This window comes from Equus quagga, chromosome 12 (assembly GCF_021613505.1).
Source record: "Equus quagga isolate Etosha38 chromosome 12, UCLA_HA_Equagga_1.0, whole genome shotgun sequence".
In the NCBI taxonomy this organism is placed as follows: domain Eukaryota; kingdom Metazoa; phylum Chordata; class Mammalia; order Perissodactyla; family Equidae; genus Equus; species Equus quagga.
The window spans coordinates 105963720-105982626 of NC_060278.1; the positions used below are offsets into that span (position 1 = coordinate 105963720).

The 18907-nt window shown below is 59.9% G+C and overlaps 1 long non-coding RNA gene across 1 annotated transcript; it reads left to right on the forward strand.

Moving 5' to 3' along the window:
• The first annotated feature begins 2081 nt into the window (after positions 1-2081).
• LOC124249101 (uncharacterized) lies at positions 2082-9027 on the forward strand. Its single transcript, XR_006891272.1, has 3 exons — positions 2082-2857; positions 4619-4706; positions 8384-9027. It is a non-coding gene; the product is annotated as an uncharacterized LOC124249101 (long non-coding RNA).
• The last annotated feature ends 9880 nt before the right edge of the window (positions 9028-18907 follow it).

An 18907-nucleotide genomic window follows, 5' to 3' on the forward strand; every position in this document is an offset into this window, starting at 1 on the left:
CCCTGCGGTGACGATGGTCCTTGCCAGCCAGCCAGGCACTGGGCTGAACTCGCCGTGCGTCATCTTCAGTCGCCATGACGACTGTGGGATGCGGCTTAGGGAGCCAGTGTCATGGTCACCGGGAGTCACCCCGTCCGGGCCCTGGGAAAGAACTCCTGGGGTGTGAACTCGCTTAGTGCTCGCAAGAGCCCAGGACCCTCTCCAACTCCCCGCTCCCTTCCCCCTCTGCCCCCGCCATATCCCATCCGTCAGCTTGACTTGGAAAATATCTCCAGAATCAGACCTTCCCCCTCCTGCCCTGCTCCCAGCCTGGGCCCAGCCACGCTCGCCTCCTGTCGGATCATTGCGTCCTCCCTCACACAGTGAGACAGATCCTTTAAAAACTTCAGTGCGATCCTGTCCTCACTCTGCTTGAAACCCTCCAGCGGCTTCTCATCCCCTGCACAACCGGAGCCCTGCCCACCTCTGCATGCCTGCCTCCTACCACTTCTTCTGCTCCAGCCTCTCCAACCTCATCCTGCCTCAGGGCCTTTGCACTGGCTGTTCCCTCGAACAGGCTGTTCCCTCGGGCCCAAAGTGCTCTTCTCCCTGAAATCAGAACAGCTTGCTCCCTCTTTTCATTTGGGTTCTGCTCAAATGCCCTCTCCTCGAAGGCAGCAGGCTCCCTCCTCGTTAAAGGGGACCGCCCCCCTCACGCTCTGTTCCCTCCCCCAACAGAGGGCTATGTTTTGGGTCTTCATGCTCCCACCCAGAATATAGACTCCAGGCAGGGATTTCTGTGGGTTCTGTTCTCTGCCGTATCTTCAGCGTCTAGATCAGTGTCTGCCCAGTGTAGGAGCCTAACAGAAATTTCTTAGGTAAACGACCAACCTGCGAGGGGGGTACTGTTGTCATCCCCACGTGGTAGGTGCAGAACAGACCCAGACAGGTCCGGCAACTTGCCCAGGGCCAAGGGACCTTCAGGCCAGGGAGCCTAGAGTTGGGCCCTCAGGGGCTGACCCCAGAGCTCTTGCATGCCACCCCTGCAGGGCGCTGTCTCCTGTGTTACGCATGGGCCTGAAGCAGGTGGTTCTGGGCTCAATTCCTTGCTCTACAGTTCCCAGCTGTGTGACCTGGGGCAGCTGTCTCAAACTCTCTGGGCTCTGCTCCTTGTCTGCACAGAGTGAGCAGCCCTTCCTGCCGAGGGTGCACAGCTCTGAACAGAGCCTGGCCTCCGCGAAGCTGGACTATGGCTGCCTATTGTGGCTCTCCCATTTAGGAGGCGGGGTGACTGGGGCCCAGAAGATGCTCGAGGTCACAGGTCTCCGGATTGGAGGGCAGGTCTGGCCGCTCCCTCGCCCCACCCCCCAGCGGCAGCCCCACCCTCCCTCGGTCCTGCCAGCGGTCATTGGCCGTGACAGAGGGGGCTGCCCTGTGCTTTCCCCTGGCCTCTCCTGGGTGGGGTGGAGGGGGTATGGGTCAAGGAAGGGCTCCGGCCAGCCACTCCCCTCTCCCAGCTCCTGGTGGCGCTGGGCCACCTGCAGGGCGAGCCACTAACTGTCCTGGTCGCCCGGAGGCAGGACCCTCGGGGCTAAAACCAGGAGAGGCCCAGGCAGACCCAAGTAGGTTGGTGTTTGTGAGGTTGGATGAAGTGACAAAGATGGATGAGTCAGGACACTAGCAGGACTCGGAGACTGGCGGCCCTGCCGATGGTGACCCCCCCTGGGCGCCCCTCCATGCCCCTCGTCCTCCCTGCACCCTCGGGCCCCCCCTGGGTGTGGTGGGTACCAGATCAGGAAGCCGAGGCCCGGGAGGGGCGGTCCCAGCCCGGTCGGCCCGAGCTTCAGACCCGGACCTGCGTCCCTCTCCCAGGTCCAGTGCCCGCGCGCCCTCCGCTTGCTCCCGCAGAGCTGCCAGTCACATGCCCCGGGGGAGGGCGGGTGGGTGACTCCCCACGCTGGAGGCTCCAGCACACTCTCAGCACCGTCAGATAGGCCCCTGCCAGGCTCCTACAGGAACGCGGGGCCTCAGCGCCAGTGCCCAGCCCCCCGCTGGGGACAGCCCCTCCAGGAGGGCGGGCGGGTGGCCACCGCCTCTCCTCGGCCATATATGGACAGGAGCCGGGACCCTGCAGCCCGGTGGCGATCAGGGCTGCCGCCACCTCGGCCGACCCGGCATCTCGGGCTCCCTGGGGCCGCAGCCTTGGCGGTAGGGCAGGGCTGGCGAGGAGGCTGGGGACAGGCGAGCTGCGGGTGGCGGGGGCTCGGCGGCGTGGGCCTCCCGGTCCCAGGAGCTCCGGCCAGGCAGCGGGCGCGGGCTCTGACCAAATAAGGCCTGGCCCACGGGCCTGCGGCCTCCCCTCCTCCCAGCCCAGCCAGCCGCCTGGACGCTGGCCCTGTGGCTCGAAGGGGAGTCCCCCTGAGAAGCACCCCCAGGAGAGGAGCCTCCGTTTAGAACTTCTGGAATGTTCCATTTGGAACCTTCAGAAGGCTCCATCTACAATCTTGAGAGAAGGCCAGGTGCAGACAGATTCCGGGAACTCCCACAGCCCCACGGGAGCCCCAGCCAGCCCCAGGGCACCAGCCGCATCCATCCCAGCTGTGAGCACACCCACCCCAGTCCCCATGCCCCGGGGGGGTCTGCTCTTGGACTCCGTTGGCAGGTCCCAGGCACACTGGTCAGACCCTTGCCAGCGCCTGGGCTGTGGGGTCGAGGGCAAGGCTGGCCGAGGGAGGGGCCCTGGGCTCTCGAGATCACTGGGGACCCCTGGGCAGTGACCTGTCCCCACCTGTCCCTGTGAGGGCCAGTGTGAGCCCTGGAGGGAGGACGTGCCCCTCTGAACCAGCTGGAGCCCCACCTGGGGAGCAAACCCCTGCAGGTGAGGAACAGGAGGGGGCAAGCCCACGGGGGGCCAGGGTGAGGTGGGCTGAGGCTTGTCACATGTCAGGAGCCTCTGAGGGGCTTGGAGCTCCTGGGTCTGCCTGCCTTCGTGCCTTGGTTCCAGCGGGCGACTTTGCTTCCTGGAGCCTCAGTTTTGCCATCCTTAAAATAGGCGTAACACAGACCTGAGCTCGGGGACAGCTGCGGGGACCCCGCGGGTACAGTGCGGAGGACCCTGCAGAGAGCTATGGGAGGACTAAGCGGGATCCCGGGCGAGGGGGGCACCCCTGGTTTCCAGGGAGACTGGGGGAGGTAGGGGTGCTCCCTTGGCCCCAACACCCCCTCCAGGCTTTTCTCGCCCCTCCCTGCTTTCTCCTCAGCCTAGCGGTGCTGGGGTGGCATTTCAAGGTCTCCCGAGCCACCCGCACAGCAGGAAGCTTGTGGCCAGGGTGACAGCTGTCATACATGTAAACATGCATGTGTGTGCATGTGCAGGGGCACCCGTGAGGCCCCGTGAGCACAGCCGTGCGAGGTGAGCACGTGCAGGAGTGAGTGCCCGGGCCCTGGTGTGGGTGTCGGGACGTGGGGCTATTTGCGGTTTCTGCTGCTGCCCGTTTCTGAAGGCTTTTCAGGAGTTCTAGGATCTCAGGGGTGGGGCAGAATTAGGGCCCCCGTGCAAAAGGGGAATGTGTGACCCCACGTTCAAAACGTACCAAGACTGTGAAGACGGCCACAGCAGGGCATTAAACCGAGGTTGGGGCCTCCTGAGTGTGGGGGCCCAGTGCGAGCCCCCGGGCCCTTCCCGCTCCCTGGGGCGTGGGGGTGTGTGTGACCTGGCCGGGCCCATGGACACTCCAGCCCGCAGCGGTGGTAGGACCTGCAGGAAGGGTCTGGAAAGTCTATGAAAGAGACACCCTGGTTCCCATCTTGGGAGCAGCCGGGAGCCACGTGGGGACAGGACAAACAGCCTAAGGCAAGTGTCTCCCAGCCTCTCTGTTGAAGCCCAGGGTCAGGGTTGTCCCTGCGGACCGGAGGCTGGCAAGCTGGCGCAGCGCCTGCTTTTAGCCAGCCTGGCAGGACGCTGTGGGCGGGGGGCCTGGGCAGAGCTGGGGAGCCTGGGGGTGGATGGCAGGACGGCCAAGGGCCCCAGGGCCTCTCCTCGGGGCAGGAACAGGAGGCTGCCCCCTGGGGTTCCTGCAAGGGGCTTGGGGCTCCCCCGACAGCTGCGGCCTTGGACCCTGGCCCCAGGGGTGCACTCTGCTGGAAAGTTCTCTGCGGTCTCCAGAAGCACCCACCCAGGCGTGGGAACGTGCCCGCGGGAACTTGGGGCTGTTCTGCTGGAACCTCAGGGACTGGGTCCGAAGCTTGGGGACCCCACCTGGTCCCGAGCTCTGAGCGCCTTCAGGGTGGGGTGGGCCTGGCTCACGCGGAGGGGTCTCCCAGAGCCTGGCACAGCGCCGGCACAGCAGGGACACACAGCCTTCCTATGGGGCTGGAGAAAATGGACACGTCCAGCCGATGCCATCAGACCACGCGTCCGTGTCACCAGATGCCTCTGCTGGGGCTGCCAAGATGGCAACCAGTGCACCGTCTGGCTTCGGCGCTGCGTATTAACGGGCAGCCTGGTGATGCACGTCCGCCCGCCCATGTTTCGATGTGGGAAAAAGGTCTTTTCTCCGAGGGCCTGGGAGTCTGCGATGGGCTTCCCCGGTCTCTCTTGCATGAACCACATGCCCAGTGCATCTCTTGCCTTTTGCAGTTTCTGTTTCTTTAAAGTGGGGAGAGAAGGAATATGTTCCCAGAGACACCCAACTGGAGAGCTCCTGGGCAGACTTCAATGCTCTAAGGTAAACTTGTCCTTTTGATTAATTAATCAACAGATTTATTTGGCACAGACTGCATGCCAGAGCCAGCGCTAGATGCTGAGAAAGCAGAGGAAAAATGAGCTGAGGGAAATTCTGCCTGAGGTCTGTTTTTTGTTTTACCAGTGCAGAAACCAAGGCTCAGAGAGGTTATGTGAGTTGCCTAAGGCCACACAGCACATGCATGACAGGCTTTGACCTGCAAGGATGCTGACTGTGGAAGTCGGCTAGAAGAGATGTGAGAATGAGGCGTCGCTGGTGGTTAAGACTCAGGCTTCGGTGCCAGTGAAATGGTTCAAATCCCACCACTGGGACCTTGGTGGGACCTGTCACTCCCCCAAGCCTGGCTTCCCTCAACCTGCAAGGGTTGTATTCTGCCACATGCCGGCCCACCTCAGTTTCTCATCTGTAAAGTGGGAACAACAGGAGTCCCGCTCGTTCCTTCAGTCCCTCAGCGATGCTCATCGAGCAGCACTGTGTGACGCGCCAGGCTTGGTGCTGGGATGCAGCGTGAACCGGAAGCCCGCGGGTGAGGGGTTGACTGGGGAGCGGGAGGGTGCCCGGCCAGGCTTCCTCTGCGAGCCAGGTGCGGCTGGAGCAGGGCAGCAGGCTGCGCCCAGGTGGAATTCAGCGCAACAGGCCCCAGCTCATCGTCTGTCTTCAGCCTGCGGGGGCCAGGTCGGGGCCTGAGGGGGGAAGGAGAGGCCTAGGGCCAGAAGCAGGGAGAGGGGCCAGGGAGAGGACGAGCGTGGGGCTGGCGGGGGGTCCTCACCATCACCGTCAGCCTTCTCGGAAGAGGGGAGACGGGGCTCTCGCGGACTTGCCGGTGGCTCCGCTGAGCTCTTCACTGGCGCTGTCCTGCGGACACAGCACCATCCAGCAAGGCAGGGGCCCCATCTGACAGATGAGGAAACTGAGGCTCATGGGGTGGAGTCACCTGCTTAAGATCACACAGCCTGGGAGGGTAGGGCGTGGGTCCTGTCCCTCCACGGCCCGAGCTTTAATTACAGGGGTGATGAAGGAGAGAGATGGGGGATAGGAGGGAAAGGAGAGAGAGGTTTGACAAGGGGGAGGACGAAGCGCCTCCTCCTGGGCCCGGTGTCATCTTCCTCTCCGTCCTCCCCTGTCTGGGGGCTTGGGCTCCCAGGGGCTCAGGCTCGGCCACGCTCTCGGGCGTCTTGGGCCCGGCCGGGAGTCTCCTGGGCATGCGGCGGCGGCTGTTGCCCCGCAGATGGTGCCCCCGCCGCGGGGCTGCTGCTCCTCCCGGCCAGGGACCTGGCATCTCCGGCAGCCTGGGAGGCTATTTTTAAACCTTCCAGCTGGTTTTTATCGTGGCCGCTGATGTGTACGTGTCGAAACCGTGGGTTCGTTCTGCCAGCTCTCTGCACGGACTTCGCAAATGAGGGGGGACAGTGCTGATCTAGGTGGAGGCTGGGGGCACCCGAGGCTGCGGCCAGCGCTCGGTCCCTGCCTGGACTGTGGTAAGAGAAGGGGGTGAAAGGGCCCGAGCCAGGCAGGAGCTCCCAGGTGGAGAGAGCAGGCACTGGGCGTGCTCCCCGAAGACGAAGACTGAAGCGTGTGAGGCCAGAGCGGGACCATCAGCGGCTTTGGACCCTCATGCTCATTTCCCCGCTGGGGGATGGCAGAATATAGGGTTGAGCATGAATTCTGGAGTCAGACAAACCTGGGTTTGAAACTTACTCTACTCAACAGCTGTATGATTATGGGTATCAGTTAGCTACCACCGGGTGACAAATGACCCCAAAGTTTAAAACAACATGATTCAGTGAGTTAATTTAGCCTGAACCATCAGCTCGATGGTTCTTCTGGTCTGAGCTGGGGTCCCTCACGCTCTGCAGTTGCCTGCTGGGCCAGCTGGAGGCTCTGTTCTGGGGCATGGCTAACGATCATCTAGGTGAGGGCACAGCTGGGTGACCTGTCGCTCCTTCTCTGCCAGGCTTGTTCTCCTGATGGGGACAGGAGTCCGAGAGAGGGCAGAAGCACGCAAGGCTGTCAGGGGCATGAGCTTAGATTTGGCACAACATCGCTGCCGGCAATTCTGTTGGCCAAAGCGAATTACAGGACCAGCTCAGATCCAAGAGGTGGGAGGGGCACACGGCCTGTTGATGGCTGCAGCCGCAGCCAATGCTGCAAGGGCTCTGAGCACAGCGGAGATGCAGAACTGGGGTCTCCCGGGCTCCCAGAGCCTCAGTTTCCTCATTTGTAATGTGAATAATACGGCTGTTGTGCTGACGTGAAGCCACGAGCACAGAGCCGGGTCGCGACTCCCTGAGGAGAAGGGTCACTTCCTGTCCCGCCCCGCCATCCCCGTGAAACGCGCCCCAGAGGGTCAGCTGCTCCCTGGACAGACACTGTCTGAAATGACGGCCTGTGGCTGTAAGGAGCCCACCAGGGCCAGGAGCCTCTTGGTGAGTATTGTCCCCCCCTCCCCGGGGGCCGGGCTGACCAGGCACAAGGACTCACTGATGACCGTCCGTCTGTCCCCCAGGCCATGTTGTCTCATCAACACCACCAAGCACACTCACACATGTACCTTTACACACACACTCTGGCTCCCCCTCATGCTCTTGCATGCACGTGTGTGCACGCACACAGCCTTCCTGGCTGAGTCCCGCCGCCTCGGTTGGTGCGGCCTTCAGACGGAGAAGCTGGGGGGTCCACAGCCGGATCGGGAGACTCGTTTCTACCCAGTGCGGCCACCAGTCTCTGGGGGACCCTGAGCACGTTCCTGTCCGACTTTGGGTCCCCGTCTCCTAACGAAAACGATGACAATGATAGCCAGCATTTGTTGAGCACCACTGACATGCTCTTATCTAAGACTGACAGTGGCCTGGCAGATGGGGAAACTGAGGCTCAGAGAGGGGATGCAGCCTCCCACGGTCACCCAGGCAGTAAGCAGAAGACCTGGAGCTCGAGCCCGGGTCTGGGCTGGCTGTGGGGCCCACGTCTCCAGCTGCTTTGCTACACAGCTTGCAGGCCCGTCTCACCCTCATAGTGAGGGAAAGCTCCTATAATCCCACCTCGCAGGGGACGAAACTGAGGCTCAGAGAGCGCAGCGACGTGCCCGGGGTCTGCCTCCCAGTCGCACTGGGCTTCCCTCCTTTTCTCACTTGAGCTGATTTCCTCCTGCCTCAGGGCCCTTGCACCTTCTGTTCCCTCTGCCTCTGCCCTTTGCCAAGTCGGCGAGGTTCATCCTGTGGGTCTCACCTCAAAGGCTGCTTTTGCAGGAAGCCCACTGTGACCCAGACCAGACTCCACTGGCCCTGGGGAACTGGCTGTGGGCTTTCCATCTGCCGCTGTAACGTGCTGCTGTGTAACAAGCACAATGTGGTACTAACATGGCAGCCAGCTATCAGCACAGTTTCTAAGGGTGGGAGGTGCGGGGGGCTCGGCACCTCTCTGCTCAGGGTCCCCGAAAGCTTAGCCCGAGGTGCCACAGGCTGCGCTCCCGTCCCAAGGCTCCGGGGCACCGACTCCTGCTCACTGGGGTTGTTGAGAGCACAGCACGCGGCCCGGGGCCCCTGGCCTCCCTTGTCACCCGGCCGTCTTCATCTCGCTGGCTCCCTCCGTTCTCGTCCGCTTTTCCTCCTGAGGTGTGACCGACGGGTAACATCAGATATGCGTCCTCTTCCGCTTTTCAGGCTCTTTCTGATGACACTGGCCCCACCTGGAGAGTCCGGGGTGATCTCTCCATGAGGTCAGCTGCTTGGGTCGCTGAGTCCCGGGCGTCACGCCCAGCGCGGTGGCTGCAGGGAACAGCACCGCAGCGCATGTGGAAAAGCAGCTGAGGGCAGAGCCTGAAGTCCTCACCACAGGGAAAAAGCAGAACGTGTTATAACCGTGTCCGTGAGGGATGTCAGCTTTCAGACTTACTGTGGCGATCGCTTCACAGCGCACACAAACAGCGAACCGTGATGTCCCACACCTGAAACTAACACAACGTCAGGTGTCAGTTATACCTCAATGGAAATAAGGAATGGATCAGTCAAAATAAACAAAGATTTCCTCGATAAAAACTGAAACGTCCACAACTAAAAGGACCTGCAACTAAAATTTACAACTATGCACTGGGGGCCTTTGGGGAGAGAAGAAGAAGGAAAAAAACACTCGAAACATCAAATGAGTAGAAATCGAAAAAAACCCCCACCATCTTTAAATGTTCCTTAAAAGTGGGTCACTCCAATTTGCTTTGCATTTCACTTATTCTATGATTTCTCACGGGTTTCTTTATCTTCTTTCCTGCCCACGTGATGCCACAGCCCTAAGACCCTCCAATCCATGCATATGAAACTGTCACGTATACCAACTTTCCTAATGTTTAAAATTAGGAAAAAAAATAAAATCTAGTGTGATCTGTGGAAACCAAAGGTCAGCTGTTTACTAACCTCGACTCGAGCTGCGGCCTAAGGCCTCTGAGCCATGTAACCAACACGGTCCCAGGTTCTGGGGACCGGGGCGTGGACATCTTTGGCGGAGTGTTATTCTGCTTTCCACGCTTGCTTTTTTGATCTTTTCCATCACACGCACTTATCAAATGACATTATATATTCATCTGTGAGATTCTCTGTTTTCCGTCTGTGTCCTTCCCAAGACCAGGGGGTTGGAGGGACTGAGTACAAATTCCCTGAACAAACAGCAGGACCAGAGTTTGAACCTGCACTTCCGTGTCCTTATTTATCAACGAAGGGGGCTGGATGCTCAGTTCCTCCCCTGCCACTATCAGGGCTACTGTGTCCAGTTGCACAGGTTGTGCACTGCACAACTGGTTGTGGACTCCAGGCCTCAGCTCACACCTCAAACTCTGTGGTCCTTGCAGTTGGGTAGAGTCCAGACTTTAGGCCCATGGGCCATGGCTCTGTTCCTGAACCTGGAACCTTGGAACCTGCGTTCTCAACCTTGACTGCCCTTAGAGTCATCCAAAGCTTTTATAATCCTAATGCCTAGGCCATGCCCCCAGACCACTTGCTTCAGAATCTCTGGACTGGGCCCAGGCACCTGCATTTTTAAGGCTCCCCAGGTGATTCCTGGGTTGGGCTGAGGAGGTGCCTTCCTCCAGCAGAGTCAGAGAGTCAGAGAGCTACCTAAGGGGGGGGGGGGGGGCGTCGGGGGGTCACTCTGCTAACTTTGTGAAACCGAGGCCCAGCATCTGCGGGTGACACCCGTGCCTTCCTCTCCCCCATTTCTTCACTCTCTGGCTGCCGCCAATGAACCGCTTGCACCGTGCAGCTGCCCTCATGGCGTTAGGGCTGACTTATGACCGGCCAACATCTGGAGGTCAGTGGACACGGACGGCTCTTGTCCATCAACCCTGCTCCATCCAGAGTGGGGACGGTCTCCCCTGGGTGACAAACGGGTTAGAGCGAGGGAGGCAGGCCGGGTGGGCCGAGGGCGCGGGCTCCCCGGAGGAGCGCGTCACCGGTCCAGTCCCTCGCCTGGGCATCACTGAGTGCCGCCCGCCGGAGCTTAAGTTTTCCTTGGCTGCGGCCAGTTTGCTGGCACGTGGGTTGGGATTTTCTCCTCCGAGGGCGGCGCGCGCGGCTTCCGCGGCCCGGGGGCAGGTGACGAAAGGCGCCAGCAGCCAGGCCGGGCGGCCGGGGCGAGATAAGACCGCGCTGCCCGGACACCCGCTGTGCGCGCCCCCGTGCAGGAGGAAGGCGGCGGCGGCGCGCAGGGCGAGCAAGACTCCGGCCCCTCTCCGTCCCGGCGCGACGTCGTGGCCCCTGGGCCATGCCTGGCCTGTGGACACGAGCCCAGCGATGGGCCTGGCAGGGGTGTGCCTTCCCCAGGACCCCCCAGCCAGCCAGCCCGGGGCCCCCCCACCGCAGCCCCGGCGCTGGCCCCTCGCCCTGGCTCTGGCCTGCTCATAGGGCTGCGTGTCCCCTGCGGGGTGGCCCGCGTTAGGCTCTTTCTGCTTCCTCCACAGTGCGGCCGGCGGTGGGGGTGGGGAGACTCAGGGTCTGCTCGGGGCAGGGAGGGGGGCCCGCGGCTCCTCCCGGGCACCCCCAGCGGTGCAGCATCACCGTGCAAAACGCCCCCTGGACCGCTGACACCGCCCTCCGCCCGCGGCCCTGGGTCGCCAGGTGCCACCTGCTCCGGCTTGGCCACGCCCCCGACGGGGCCCACTCTACCCGGCAGCTCGACCCAGGAAGGAGGGGGGGGGAGGGCGTCTCGATGGAAGACCACCCTGCTCCAGAGCTTGTTTCCGGAGAACACGTGCTGAGGACCCGTCTGAGCTCGAACCCCAAACGGTCGGAGCCAGCCGGGCACGCCCGCGGCGTCTCTAGACCAGCGGGGGAGGCGGGAGCCCAGGGCCGGGGTCTGTGCTGGTGCCGCCCGCCGGCCCTGCTCGCACGCGCCCGGAGGGGATGTGGCGCCCCGCAGAGGTCGCCGAGGTCGCCGAGGTCGCGGGGCGGGCTCCGCCGCTCGCTGCTCTCTCGGGAGGAACCGGAACTTCGGAAACCACACTCCTATCTGCCCCCCGCAAGAGCTGCAGCTGGCAGCCCTCAGGGCAATTAAAGCGGGTGCTGCTTCGTCACCTGCTTGTTGATTCATTCGTTCATTCGTCACTCACTCGCTCATTTGTTCATTTGTTCAGCCAGTGTCTCCTCATGCTCCAGGGTCCACCCCAACGCACGGTGTAGACAGGACAGAAGGGGAGGTTGGTGATAGACCCGCTGGGATGTGGTGTATACCGCGGGGCAGGCAGAGGGGCTAGAGACCATCAGAGCAGGTGGGAGCCGCAGGCTGGTGGGATGGGAGCCTCCCCAGTCAGGGTGGACACGGAAGGCCTCTGGGGAGGCAACATTGGAGCAGAGACCTGAGCGGAGACGAGCCAGCCGGGCAGAGGGAGTGTATTCGTTTCAATATTGCGTAATGCGTTACCCCAATCTTAGTGGCTTAAGCAATACCCTCTTATTATGGCGGGTGACCCCAGGTCAAGAGTTGGCATGTTTTAGCTGAGTTCCCTGCTCTGGGTCTGAGCAGGCTGCAGGCAAGGTGTCGGCTGGGCTGCGTTCTCCTCCCCAGGCTCAACTGAGGAAAGAACTGCCTCCAAGCTCCCTCCAGTTGCTGGGAAATTCTGAGCTGAGACCCCGTTGTCCCGATAACTGGTGGCCAGGAACTGCTCTCAGCTTCTAGAGGCCTCTTGCGGGTCCTCACCACGTGAGCCCCTCCTTAGGCCTCTCACACTTGCAGTCACTGATTTCAGGAGGGCCTGGTACCTTTTAAAAGCTCACCTGATTTGGTCAGGCCCACCCAGGGCAATCTCCCTTTTGGTGAACTCCAAGTCAGCTAATTTGGAACTTACCCGTGGGAATGATATTCCGCCGTATCCACAGTCCTGCCCACATTCAAGATAAGGGAATTATGCAGGGGGCCTCTGTGCTCTGGGGGATGGTAAGAGCACTCTGGGAGGACTCCTGGCCAAACTGCCTTAGAAAGAAACGTCAGTGAGAAGCACAGGCTCTTTTCCAAATCCTCGCTTTGGCCAGCTTTGAGAATTTCTCCAAGTCCTGGGCACCATGTTTGGGAGCAAAGTGTGGCTTCTGCTCCCGTGCAGCTCTGTCTTTCTCAGCAGGAGACAACATACTGCTTGTGGCTCTTTCTGTCACAAGTGACACAAAACTTGACTCAACTGATTTAAGAAAACAATTTTTACGTAACGGAAATGCTCTGGGTCTGGGTTCAGGCACAGCTGGATCCAGGGGCTCAAATGTTGTCATCAGGACCTGATTTCTCTCCATCTCTGGCCCTGTCTTCCTCTCCAGTCAGCCCCTGGCAGCTCCAGGTTTGCATCTTCCCTCCTCCCCTTCCAGCAGAAAGTCAGATCCTTTCTTCTCAACAGTTTCACAGAATTAACTCAGATGGTACCAATGTGGGTCGTGTTCTCATCCCTGAACCAGTCGCTGAGGCCTGGAGGACGGAATAAGCTGACCGGCCAGGCCTCAGTCACGTGTCCACCCTTGGATGCTAGGAGTGGGGTTTCCCTGCCCAGACCACAGGGATTCAAGTAGGGTGGGGGATCCTGCAAGAAAATTCTAAGTGCTGTTTCCAGAAGATGCGGGAATGCTCTCGGGGAGATGGGCGGGGTGCAGAGAGTGGTGGCAAAGATGGCAGTTGTCTCCGCGTTTGGTGACCCCAGCGGAGTGGTGTGAACACCTCCCCATCCCATGCTACCCTGGGGTGAGAAGCCGACGGACGGAAATCCTAAAGCCAGTGTGTGTGTGGGGTGGGGGGTTAGGGCTTCCCCCAGGTAGGGGGTGTGTGTGTGGGGTGGGGGGTCAGGGCCTCCCCCACGTAGGTGGACAGAAGGAAGACCTTGGGGGCAAAGGGGGAGCACCACGCCCTGGAGAGGGAGACGTCCCGAGATGGGGAGTGGGAGGGGGCCTGGCAGATTCCTGGAAGTGCCAGGTAGACGGCAGACCCTCAGGGGGACTGTCTCCTTGGGGTACCTGGCAAGGCCCCACCCCGGTCTTGGGGGCTCCAGAGGGAGCCGAGTTCTCCAGGGGCTGCAATGGGCCCCGTTTAGGGCCGTGCGGGCTCTGACAATGAGCGCATCAACGGAGCAGTGTGGACAGACCTGCGGCCCTGGAAAGTTCCCCGGGGGCGGGCCTCTGGCTTTTCACGGTCTGTCGGGGGATGGGGGGTGGCGGGCAGCAGATTGCAATGGTGCAAAGCGAAGATGCAGGCCTCTGTCCAGAAGCCATGCAGAGTTTCAGGGCAGCAACGGCGGAGTGCTAAACCGAGCGCAACCCTTCTGAGCTCCAGCCCCTGTGACCCCACCCTGCGGTGGCAGAGGGAGCCCAGCATTTCCCTCCAGAAGTCAAATTTCAGTTGACTTAGAAGAACTGAGTCCAGTGATCACTCCTGTCCCCCGCCACCCCCACTGTGTCCCTGTCACCCAGGGATCTCCCTGGACCCCTGCCCTCTCTGGGCAGCAGGAAGAAGAAAGACACAGAGTCTGCTCCCCTGTGCGAGCAGGAGAGGGACGGACGTGCTGGGCCCAAAGCCTCATTTCAAAGCTGGAAGAACCTGGATGTGACCCGAATCTGGGTTAAATATTGCTTTTACCATTGATCGGCTGTGTGACCTAGGGAGATGGTTCCTCTCTGACCCTCAGGCTCCTCCTCTGAAGGATGTAGGCATTGATAGTGTCACATCACAGGTTCGTAGAGCCCCCGGGGAGCAGCATCGGGCGTGGGCCCGGGGCTGGGGTCTGTGGCTGGTCACCACGTGTGTTAGGAGAACTTTTGCACAGCGTTGGGGGGACTTGGCAGGGGGCGCTGTCCATCTGTGCTCGTCCCGGAGTCTGGACACCCTGCGGATGGGGTCTGGTCTCTGTCTGCAGCCACCTCTGCTGGCGCTGCCTTGGCTGTCAGATGAGGAGTTAATCCTGCCCTGTGCTCCCACGGTCCTCCTCCCATCCGGCCTCCCCACCCACGGGCCCCTGGCTGCCTCCTTGCTGTCAGCCACACCAGGGTCTCTTCGCTTTGTTCTGAGGGGTCCGCCTCTATCCCCCTGCCCTCTGTGCACCTCCATGGAACCGTCCCCAGTGTGTGTCCTGAGTCTGCAGGCTCAGAGCCTGTCCTCCTGGCGGTTATTGGCCAGAGGCATCCCAGGGACATCCCGGGAAGGTGCCCTGGTGCCACGTGGTGTCCTACCTCATGCTGGGCTCCATCCTGCAGTGTGCCTAGGGTGAGTGTGGAAGGCTCAGAGTGCCTGCCTGCTGCCAGGAACAGCACGGACGTCCCCTGTGCGTGCGCTGGTTTTCTTCCAGTACCACAGGAAGCAGAGAAGCACCATTTCTGGCATTATGGCAAATGTCTGCTAGCATGCTGGCTGTCGGCCACTGATTGGCTTATCTCCTGTAGCTGCCTGGTGACAATTTGACTTTTCCCAGAGCCCACTCCCCTCCTCCCACTGCCCCTCTTGATAATGGTGTGGGCCACTCTGACCTCTAGATCGATTTGCACTTTGACCAACAGGGAGCCACGGGGGGAGGATGGAGGGGCCAGGCTGTTTGGATAAAGGCATCTGTTAACAGTGGTTTCCAGTTTCACTCTCTGAAGGCAGACAGGTCCCTGAGCAAGGCTGGCTTCATGGGCATGTCACCTGGGTGGGCACACAGGGCCCCATGCTCCAAAGGACCCTACCCTTGATTTAAAGCTCTGTGTCCTGGTCTTGAAATTCTCAACTTTTGAAAAAGGGCCCTGATTTTCATTTCTCACTGGGATTGTCGATTGTCTGCCTTGGGATTATGGGGCTGGTCCCGGCCCTGAGGTTGCCTTGCCACCCATGGGCCGAGAGCTTGTTTTCCACAAACATTGGGAGTGTCTGCTTCCTCCTGGGTGGTGTCCCCTTGGCATGGCACCGCTGGGGGCGGCCCCCTCCTTCCCGTTGAGGGCCCCTCAGAGCCGCCTTCGAGCCCCTCGCCGCGCTCCGCCATGCCCCAGTTTTGCTTCTCCAGCTTGTCCTTCCACTTTCGACCTTTCTCTGGCTAACGTTCATGGAGTCTGAGCTGGGAGCTAGGATGATCTCTCCCCAGGCAGCATCTCATTTCATCCTCACCACTCCCCGTGAGATGGAAATGATCACAGTGCGTTCTATTTTACAGATGGGGAAGTGGGGGCTGGGAGACTGGTGTGGCAGGGTACCAAGGCCACAGCGGGGTGAGTGACGGAAAAGGACCTGAATCTAGGCTGCAGGGGCCACATCCTCACCAGAAGCTTCCCCACCCACACACGGCAGAGGTTCCCACTGAGGGCCTGCGTGCACACCCTCCACTTTGCAGGACCCCTGGCCCAGCGCTTGCTTCATGCTGGAGATAGGTTAAATCTCCAAGTGTTTGGGTCTGTGGCTGCATCGCTGGGATGGGGGTTGGCCACCCATGGGACTCCTCGATGGGGACCACATGTGGTTAGTACCAGGAGCCAGTGTGGACGACTACATACGTCCTCCCCTGGCCTCGCCTGGCTTGGCAGAGTGGCCTCCCCAGGGATGTGAGGGACTGGCCATGCCAGAGTTCCCAGGGCTGGGTTCTGAGGAAGCTTTGCAAAGCCACTTCCTGGGCTGGAAGGAGGGAGACCCAAATATCTTGAGCCCCATCACGGAGGCTCTTCGAGTCTCTGTCCCAGCCCAGCCCGTCTTCTGGAGTCAAATGGCCCTGGGGACCCCTCACTGGAGTCCCTTATGAGGGGAGAATGTCTAAGCAGATTTCTCAGGCTGTGAGCCACCAGCTGCCACCGGTGCTCCTTGCAATGCACATTCTGGCCTGGCAGCTCCGGGCCTGTGGTCCTGCCTTTCCAGCCAGCTCCCAGGTGATGCTGATGCTGCTGGTCCACGGATAGAGAAAGAGGAGGGAGAGAGGGAGAGAGAGAGAAGGGCATGTACTCAGGTACCCCAGTGGAAGAGAAGCCCAGGGCTGTCGCTACGTGGTGGTGACTGGCGTGGGCTTAGCCACCAGGGTCCTAGGCACGAACGCCAGCTCCACCCCTGCAGGCTGTGACTCAGGGCCTCATTTTCCTCCTCTTGAAAGTGGGGCTATTGACAGTTCCTGCTCCCCGGGGTGGTGTGAGGAGGCTGAGGGCCTGGCACCTGGCAGAAGCTCAGACCGTGTGGGTTTATGTTATTTGAAATATGACCAAGTGTCAATCTTTCCAGAGACCCCTCGTTTAGGACCCCTCCACAAGGATGAGTCATAAGGCATTTCAATATTCTTTTAAAAGAACTCCCAAAGATGAGGAAAAATCGCATCACATTCTAGCTACTGAGGAGCGGGTTTGGGGCAGAAGAGCTGGAAAGGAAATTTGAATGTTTTCCTTTGGCTACGTCCGTGTGTATCGCTCCCCGGGGCTCCTTGGGCACTTCAAGGGGCGCCCCTGAACTCTGAAGGTGAGCTGCAAAGACAGCACGGAGAGCGCCGGCACATCCCTCGCCCGGTTTGAATTTCCCATAATGTTATCATTCTGCATGACCGGGGGACGCTTGTCCAAAGTGAGAAACGCACACTGGTGCATTCTTATTCGGTAGATTCTAGACTTATTAGAGCGCCCCAGTTTCCCCCTCCAGGATGCCCTCCAGGATGCCCTCCTTGCATTCAGTCCTCACGCTTCCTTGGTCCTCTGGTTTCTGACAGTTTCTCCACCATTTCTTATTTTTGGTGATCTGGACCATCTGGGGATACAGCTCAGGGGTTTTGTGAAACGCCCCCCGATCTGGGTTTGCCTGATGTTTTTCTCGTGATCAGACCAGGGTTTGGGTTTTCAGAAGGAGGACCGGAGGTGAAGTGCCCTGCCTGTCACATGCTGTCAGGGGCTCTGTGATACCCACACGGCACTGTCGTTACTTTGAAGCCGTTCCAGAAGAATAACACGACGGCACGTTTCCTACGGGATGGGTGAGTCTCAGTCCTGAGTGTGGAGGTGTCTCTGTCTCTCGGAGCCGCAGAGTCCCCACACCAGAGGCATCTCCGAGGTTACCTGTGGGGCGGGCGACGGGGACCAGTAACGGGGTGGTCAGCAGGAACTTGAGCCCTATCTCTCACACTTTCATTTTTAGGAACTATTTGCTTTCTCTTTTAACTAGTAGTTGAAAATGTGACCAGCTGCATACCGGCTCCAGGACACACGCACAGACACAGAAGAGGCCCCAGCGTCTGGATGGCACGACCCCACGGCATCTCGGGGTTTCGGGTGTGGACTGATTCTGCTCCCATTTCAAGCACAAGGCCGTTGTCCAGTGGGCTGGGGTGGGAGTGGGTCGAGGGGGGCTTCCTGTCTCCTTGGTTGCACTCTGGGGACAGACTCACCCTGGACCTCTGTGGACAGGAGGTGAGGGGCCCCTTTCAGTTCGTGGGCCCTTGTCAGACTGACCACATCATGTGGCCACCACTCAAGCTGGTTGAAGCCTCATTTGTAAGCATCTTCTTCCATCCCAGCATGACTCGGGGCCTCCCAGGAAAAACCAGAAACCTGGGTGGGTCCTTGAAGCCCCTCTCCCTCCTCAAGTCTATGCGTCTGCTCTTGGATTCTCGCCCAAAACTTCTCAAGCCCGGTTCTCCCATGGATGTCGCAACCCCCGGTCCACCTCCGTCTCCTTCTGGAGGACCACGTCTGCCTCCTCACCCATCTTCGCGTGCTCTGGGGCCTCTCACACTGTCTCCGCACCTCCCCGATGATCAGTCAGGTCCCGTGGCTCTTTCCTGCTGCAAATGCTCCACGGGACTCTGGGCTGGATACACGAGCCTGCACACGGGATAAACCACATCGCTCTAAACACACACGTGCACACGCACACACGCACATAAACACACACAAGTGCAAGCCAACTGGGGAAATCTGAATGAAGTGAGTGGGTTGTATCCATGGCAATATCCTGGCTGATACTGCTCTACAGTTTTGCAAACTGTCACCACTGAGGGGACCAGGTAAAGGTGCGTGGGGTCTCTGCGTTATTTCTTACAACTGCATGCAAGTCTACAATTATCTCAAAATAAAAAAATTAATTTAAAATAAGTGCTCCAAAGGCTTCTGCTTGTGCACAGAATTAAATCCACACTCCTACTGCAGCCCCCAAGCCCCTCCACCCTCTGGCCCGGCCCACCCCAGCACTCACCTGTGATCCCCACCCACTCACCCTGGCCTGCTTACCTCCTAACCCTGTGTCCTCCCACCTCAGGGCCTTTGCACGTGCTCTTCCTCTGCTGGGATGGCTCCCCTCCTCCCCAGGTCCACTTCCCCCAAGTCCTACTTATCCTTAAAGTTCCATTTCAAGTGCCATTTCCTCTGAGAAGCATGTCCTGCCCAGTGAGATCCGCCAGGTCTGCCTGTGCAAGCTCCTGCAGCCCCCTGTGTCTGTCCTTCGAAGCTCCTATGCTGTGATTATGTGGTCATTTGAGGGATTATCAGATTAATGTCCACCTTCCTCTTGATGGGGAGCTGATGAGGGCCCAGCGCTAAGAAAGCAGCAGACCCTAAGCAGGTGCTCAATAAATATCTGTTGGATGAATGAACAAATGAGCTAATGAATGAAAATCGCCTTTGCTCCTCGGTCTGAAACAGGAGCAGAATTTTAACCTGGAAGTGGAGATGCCAAACTGTCCACTGGAATAAAATGGTTTTTCTCCGTGCCGCCTCTGGTGCACCCTGTTTCGTACGATGTGGCTGTTC